At 49.7% G+C, this 6,325-nt stretch overlaps 1 protein-coding gene across 1 annotated transcript in view; it reads left to right on the plus strand.

Moving 5' to 3' along the window:
* The window catches only part of SLC35F1 (solute carrier family 35 member F1), a 384,606-nt gene that overhangs the window by 128,460 nt on the left and 249,821 nt on the right, over positions 1-6,325 (plus strand). The gene's annotated exons all lie outside the window — the stretch shown is intronic.

Here is a 6,325-nt window from a genome sequence, read left to right on the forward strand (position 1 = left end):
TGCTTGCATTGTGATGTCCCCAGCAAGCCAGACTGCCTAAACAGGCCAGCACCTGCAGTTTGCTTTCTCTCCAGGGGCTATGACCAGCATATTGCATATAGATAAGTTACAATGCAGCTCCTTCTAAGCAAGCCCATTTATTCTTAAGGGAAAAGCACTACAGGGATGTACCCAGGTCGGCACCCACCTCTCATGAGCGCCCCCTCTGGTTGAGTGTGTCTGTGTTATTTCAGATCTCGTGACCCCTCTCAGTGGTTCTCAGGCAGTTTTTTCAGTGACTCAGCCCTCTGGCCAAGTCTCACACACTGTCTGCCTGTGAACCAGAGCCGACTGAGGGGCTATCTCAGTACCCCTCTGGTGGTGTCTCTCTAGCCTTGCCGGGGCTCAGTCTTCAAGTAATTTTGGTCCTGGTATGGGGACATATCCCCAGGACTTCCTTTCTGGAGACACTATCTTCCTGCGGCTCTCCCTGGGCTTAGTCCTTACTCAGTCCCAGCAGCCAGCCAGGAGCTCTCTTGCTCCCCCAGTGCCTGCCGACACTGAGCTGTCGTGGTCCTGTTGCTCTTCCAGCCAGGCACACAGTCCTTTCCTCTGCAGCTCCAAGCAGCAACTAACTACTGCTCTATTCTGAAGTTCCTTTTATATTGGCCGTTCCTGCAGCCCCTCTGATTGGTTCCTTCCTCACAACCACTCTAGGCCGCTTGGAGGACCTCTCCACTGCTCCCTTCCTGGGATAGGTATGGCAGAATCCTGAGGCCTCCAGGAGGGGGCCTTTGGGCCTAGTCCACCCCATCACAAGAGAAAACTTTAAAACAATAAAAGAAATAACACACTTATTAAGAAGCTTACTAGAGATCACCCCCAACTCCAACTTAGAACTGTGATAGGTTTTAGCCCTTCAAAACACACAACAGGGTTTTTCCTGTGGTGACAAGTTCATCCATCTTGGATCCAGAACCCAGACTGGGTAGCTCAGCCATTTCTTTATATAGCTCAGGCATTTGATCTTGGCCTTCTTTGTAACAGGTTATCAGCAGACAATGACCTTCCTTTCAGGGCATAGCCTCAAAAGTCTGGTGTTTTGCATAACTGGAGTTGAGGAATATGCATTAACCTCTCCACAGAGATTCCCCAGGAAATTCACTTAACATTTATTGTCCCAAAAGTCCATACTTGTCTGGCGCAATTTCAGGTTTTTGGACTCCCAGGTCTCACGTGTGTCATATCTTCCTCCTCCAGAGGTTACATACAATCCCAGCCTAAAATAATATAGAAACTTAATACAATAAGGTCTCTTAAGGGTATTTCAGAAAATTGCCATATCTGTCACACTCATCAATGGTGCTTATTAGAAGTCTGCATGATTGTGTTTTCAGTTCTGGTTGATAGAGAACATTTTATTAATTACTGTGAAAAGGAGGAGTAGATACCACTTTTCCCCCACTCACAGCTATTTACAATTATGACCAATGTTGAGAATTATAGAATGTCTATGCTGGAGTTTTTGTTTGCTCTTGATTTCAGTTCATAAAATATTTGTGGGTAGAAGTGATCAGTATAAATGTATACTGCATTTTGAACAATCAGATAATGTAGCAAACTTAGGGCATGGCTACACTTGCAGATGTAGAGCGCTTTGAGTTAAACCCGCCTTCGGAGAGCGCAGTAGGGAAAGAACTGCAGTCTGTCCACACTGACAGGAACAAGCCCACTGGCGTGGCCACATTTGCGGCACTTGCAGCAGCATTGGGAGCGGTGCATTATGGGCAGCTATCCCACAGAGCACCTCTTCCCATTCTGGCATTGTGGCTTGTGGTAAGGGGGCAGAGGGCGCGGGGCATTCTGGGTCCTGTCCGAACGCCCTGTGATGCATCAGGTCGCATCCCAGCAATCCCTGTGCTTCCGTCCACATTTGGCGCCATCGTTCAACGTTTTTTGTACTGTGCGCTCTGTCTTCCCTTTTCGATCTGCGGGAATGGAGCCCGAACTGTTGAGGAGTCTGCTGACAAGTCTCGCCAGCACATCACATTTGGCAGTCGAGTTATTCCTTATGATCCAAAGTGACAATGAGGGCTCTGACAATGATATCGACTCGAGTAACGCATATGACACAAGTTTGCTTGTGGCATTCACGGACATGCTCGCCACCATGGAACACCGCTTTTGGGCTTGGGAAACAAGCACTGAGTGGTGGGATCACATCGTCATGCAAGTCTGGGATGACGAGCAGTGGCTGGAGAACTTTCAGATGAGAAAAGCCACTTTCATGGGACTGTGTGAGGAGCTCGCCCCCACCCTGCGGCACAGACACGAGATTGAGAGCTGCCCTGCCGGTGGAGAATCGGGTGGCTATTGCAATCTGAAAGCTGACAACTCGGTCGCTAACCAGTTTGGAGTGGGGAAATTGACCGTTGGACTCGTGTTGATGCAATTTTGCAGGGCTATTAATTGCATCCTTCTCAGAAGAACCGTGACTCCGGGTAACGTGCATGACATTGTGGCTGGCTTTGCCCAAATGGGTTTCCCTAACTGTGGAGGGGCGATAGATGGCACACATATTCCAATTCTGGCACCAGCCCCCCCAGCCTCCGAGTACGTTAATTGGAAGGGGTATTTCTCTATGGTTCTCCAGGTGCTTGGTGATCACCATGGGCGTTTCATTGACATTAACGCAGGCTGGCCCGGAAAGGTGCATGACGCACGCATCTTTCGGAACACTGGCCTGTTCAGGAAGCTGCAATCTGGGACTCTTTTCCCAGACCAGAAGATCACCGTAGGGGAAGTCGAAATGCCCATTGTGATCCTTGGAGACCTCTCTTACCCTTTAATGCTGTGGCTCATGAAACCCTACACAGGGAGCCTTGACAGCAGCAAGGAGCAGTTCAACAACAGGCTGAGCTGGTGCAGAATGACTGTGGAGTGTGCTTTTGGCCATTTAAAGGGCCGCTGGCGCTCTCTGTATGGGAAGCTGGACCTGGCCAATGACAGCATCCCGGCGGTTATATCCGCGTTCTGTACCCTCCATAATATTTGTGAAGGGAAAGGTGAACGATTCACTCAGGCATGGAACTCGGAGGTTCAACACCTGGAGGCTGACTTTGAACAGCCAGAGAGCAAGGCTATTAGAGGGGCCTAGTGTGGGGCTGCAAGGATTAGGGATGCCTTGAGGGAGCAATTTGAGGCTGAAAGCCACCAGTAATGTCTGGTGCCCTGTGTGGGAGTGAAGTGCAGTGGTTCTAATGTTAGTAGGAATCTGTGTTGCTACTCTGACTTGCTGTGCCTGTTTCTTTCTGGGCTAAGGTATCTTTTTTACTTTACGCAATAATAAAGAATGTTTTCAAAGCCAAGAAATCCATTTATTGAAAAGAAACACAACTGCTTGGGGAACAGAAAGGGCAAGGGGATGGGGTGGGGAATGGTACAATCACAGATTTGCATATGTCCTGTTATCATACTTAGCCTTCCTGTCTGGAGTGCTGTGCAATGAGTGCTGCGCTTCAGGATGGCTGTACTGCATAGTGGTGGGGGTTGAGTGCAGGGAGTAAGGGTCATAGTTTTAGGGCTGGGTGGCGAAGCTGCAGGTGTTGGAGGCAGCTGGTGGCGGTAAGAACCTGGATGTTGGGGAAAGTGGGTTGGAGGTGATATGGGGGCACAAGGGAAAGAGTTTTTGGGACAATGGCTGCAAGGGGGGGTCGGGCATGGTCGTGCTCCACCTGCATGGCTACAAGCACCTGGATCGAGTCCGCTTGGGGCTCCATTATGCTTATCAGCCGATCCGTGCTTTGCTGCTGGAGCACCGCGCTTTTGTGCCGGCACACCTCATTCTGCTGGCAGATCGTCCTTTCACTGTCCCGCCACTCCTGCATTTTTGATTTTCATGACTTGAATGCTGCATTACTTTATGCAACGTGTCTTCCTTGCTTCTACGTGGCCTCTTCCTGATTCTTTGGAGTCTTTCGGCCAGTGATAACACGGATGGCTGAGATCTCAAGGTTGCATCTGTAAAGGCAAAATGCAACACTTAACAGAGGCAGCATTGTTCACACCAGACAGAGCAACGATTCCCCAATACTTAAGGGCAAGCACAGTCTACACAATAGCATAATTTGCCCGTCCCAAAGCATGCGCACATAACCCACGGGAGCCCCAAAATGGTGAGTAAGCACAGGGTCAAGCATGACTGACTGTTTCACAGCTGTACTGTCCTCTGGGTTTCTGTGCCTTGGGGAGAGCCAACAGTGGCAGGGAGCCCCTATACTGAACACTGTCCACTCATTTTCCACAGGAGTTCGTCCTGGAAGATATCTTGCTGCTGAGGATGACCTGGGAAGCAAGGGAGGGTCTTCTACTGCAATGGAAATTCCGCCCTGGTCCATATGCAGCTTGCCTGTGTGCAGCAGTGGTCCCCCCACTTCTCATGGCACAGTGGCGTGGACAAGTTAGCCTTACTGGGACAAGGGACACAGTGGCTCTCCTGAGAAACCTGTGCAAGCGCATTGCCCAAGTTCTGGATGAGACCTTTGAAGAGATCCCTGAGGCCAATTACCACGATGTGAGAGAGCACATCAACGCCCTATTCCACATCTAGGCATGCATGCAGCCCTACCCCTTCTCACCCCAAGAGCTTGCACCGAATAACTTCCTCCCCAAAATAAAAGCCGCTTACCGGGAACCGCCTCTGGTGTTTGTCCTTCCCCAAGCAATGGCCGCCGCAACTGGCTACCTTCCTTCTGGTTTGAGAAGAGCTCCTGGCTGCATGCGTGTAGGGATGCCAGGGTGTCTTCCTCCTCCTCAGCACCCTCACTCCTGCTTTGCTGCTCCTCCTCCTCCCGCCTTGTTGAGCTGGGCTCTGAAGTGTCCATGGTGGTACTCGGAGTGGAGGTGGGGTCATCCCCAAGTATCGTGTCCAGCTCTTTGTAGTAACGGCAGGTAGCAGGGGCAGCACCGGAGCAGCTGTTTGCCTCGCAGGCTTTGCGGTAGGCATTCCGCAGCTCCTTCACTTTAACCCTGCACTGCAGTGCGTCCCGGTCATGGCCCATTTTTATCATGTCCCTTGATATCTGCCTGAAGGTATTGTAATTCCTATGGCTGGAGCGCAGCTGGGACTGGACAGCTTCCTCCCCCCAAACACTGATGAGGTCCAGCACCTCACCATTGCTCCATACTGGGGATTGCCTGGTGTGTGGAGGCATGGTCACCTGGAAAGATTCGCTGAGAGCACTCCACGCCTGGCTGAGCAAAGCGGATTTTCAAAATTCCCACAGGGTCTGATGGTTGGTCACCTGAGGGCAGGGCAGTAGAGTTCAAAGTGATGACCAGAGTGGCTAGAACAGGCATTGTGGGACACTTCTGGAGGCCAATCAGAGCGCACTAACAGACCAGGGCGTCCACACTGGCGCCACGGCGCTCCAGCGGGGGCGCACAAAATGTTCCACTCGCCGAGGTGGAGTACAAGGAGCGGACCAGCCAAGGAGTCAGAGTGCTCTACGTGCCTTGCCAGTGTGGACGGTTAGTGAGCTTGTGCGCCTTGGGCTCCTTTAATGCGCTGTAACTCGCAAGTGTAGCCAAGCCCTTAATGACTGTCTTTTCTTTTTCCTTATTCTCCTGAACCCTCAGGTGCATAAGGCCAGGCACCAGTTTCTGCCATTTGTTTTGGTCTTGTGCTGGTCAATTTAGGCTTCTGAGTGTCATGTCGAAGGATTTGGCTTTTCTCTACTCTGCATAATGTTTCTTTAGGTTGCCCTCTTTTTCTCTTTCCAGGTGATGTTCATATTATCACTTGACATGGAAGTTGTGTTGGTGGCATTCTTAAAGTGTATTCTGAGTCTGTCCATCATGTGTTCTAACCATATTTGATGCTTTAGGTTGGTGTACTCTATTTGATGCTTTAGGTTGGTGTACTCTATTTAGAATTTCTGACGTTGCAAGAAACTCATTCAAATGGACTGTGAAGATTTTCTGCAGGTATTTGCTTGGAATGAGTTGATCTTACCAAGTTCTGTTGTAGATTTCCATGACCCTGCTCCATAAAGGAGAACTGTCTTTTAGGAATCGTATATTTCAATAATATAACTATTGAATAATCTTCCAAGTGTATGAGACACATTTGTGATGACTGTTGTTTCATCTTAATATTTTCACTCATAAAGTTTATCTCTTTTCTGACACCACACGACAATATCCCTGGAAAATAAGCCAGTTAATATGCCATATTGCTGGGTGTGAATTGAGTAGGGACAAATCCTGAAGTCTTTGCCCAGTCCTTACCTGAGCAAAGCCTACACTGAAGTCATATGGGAGTTTTGCCCATGTAAGATAAGAGTAG

Source organism: Chelonia mydas, chromosome 3 (assembly GCF_015237465.2).
Source record: "Chelonia mydas isolate rCheMyd1 chromosome 3, rCheMyd1.pri.v2, whole genome shotgun sequence".
NCBI classification, from domain to species: Eukaryota; Metazoa; Chordata; order Testudines; family Cheloniidae; genus Chelonia; species Chelonia mydas.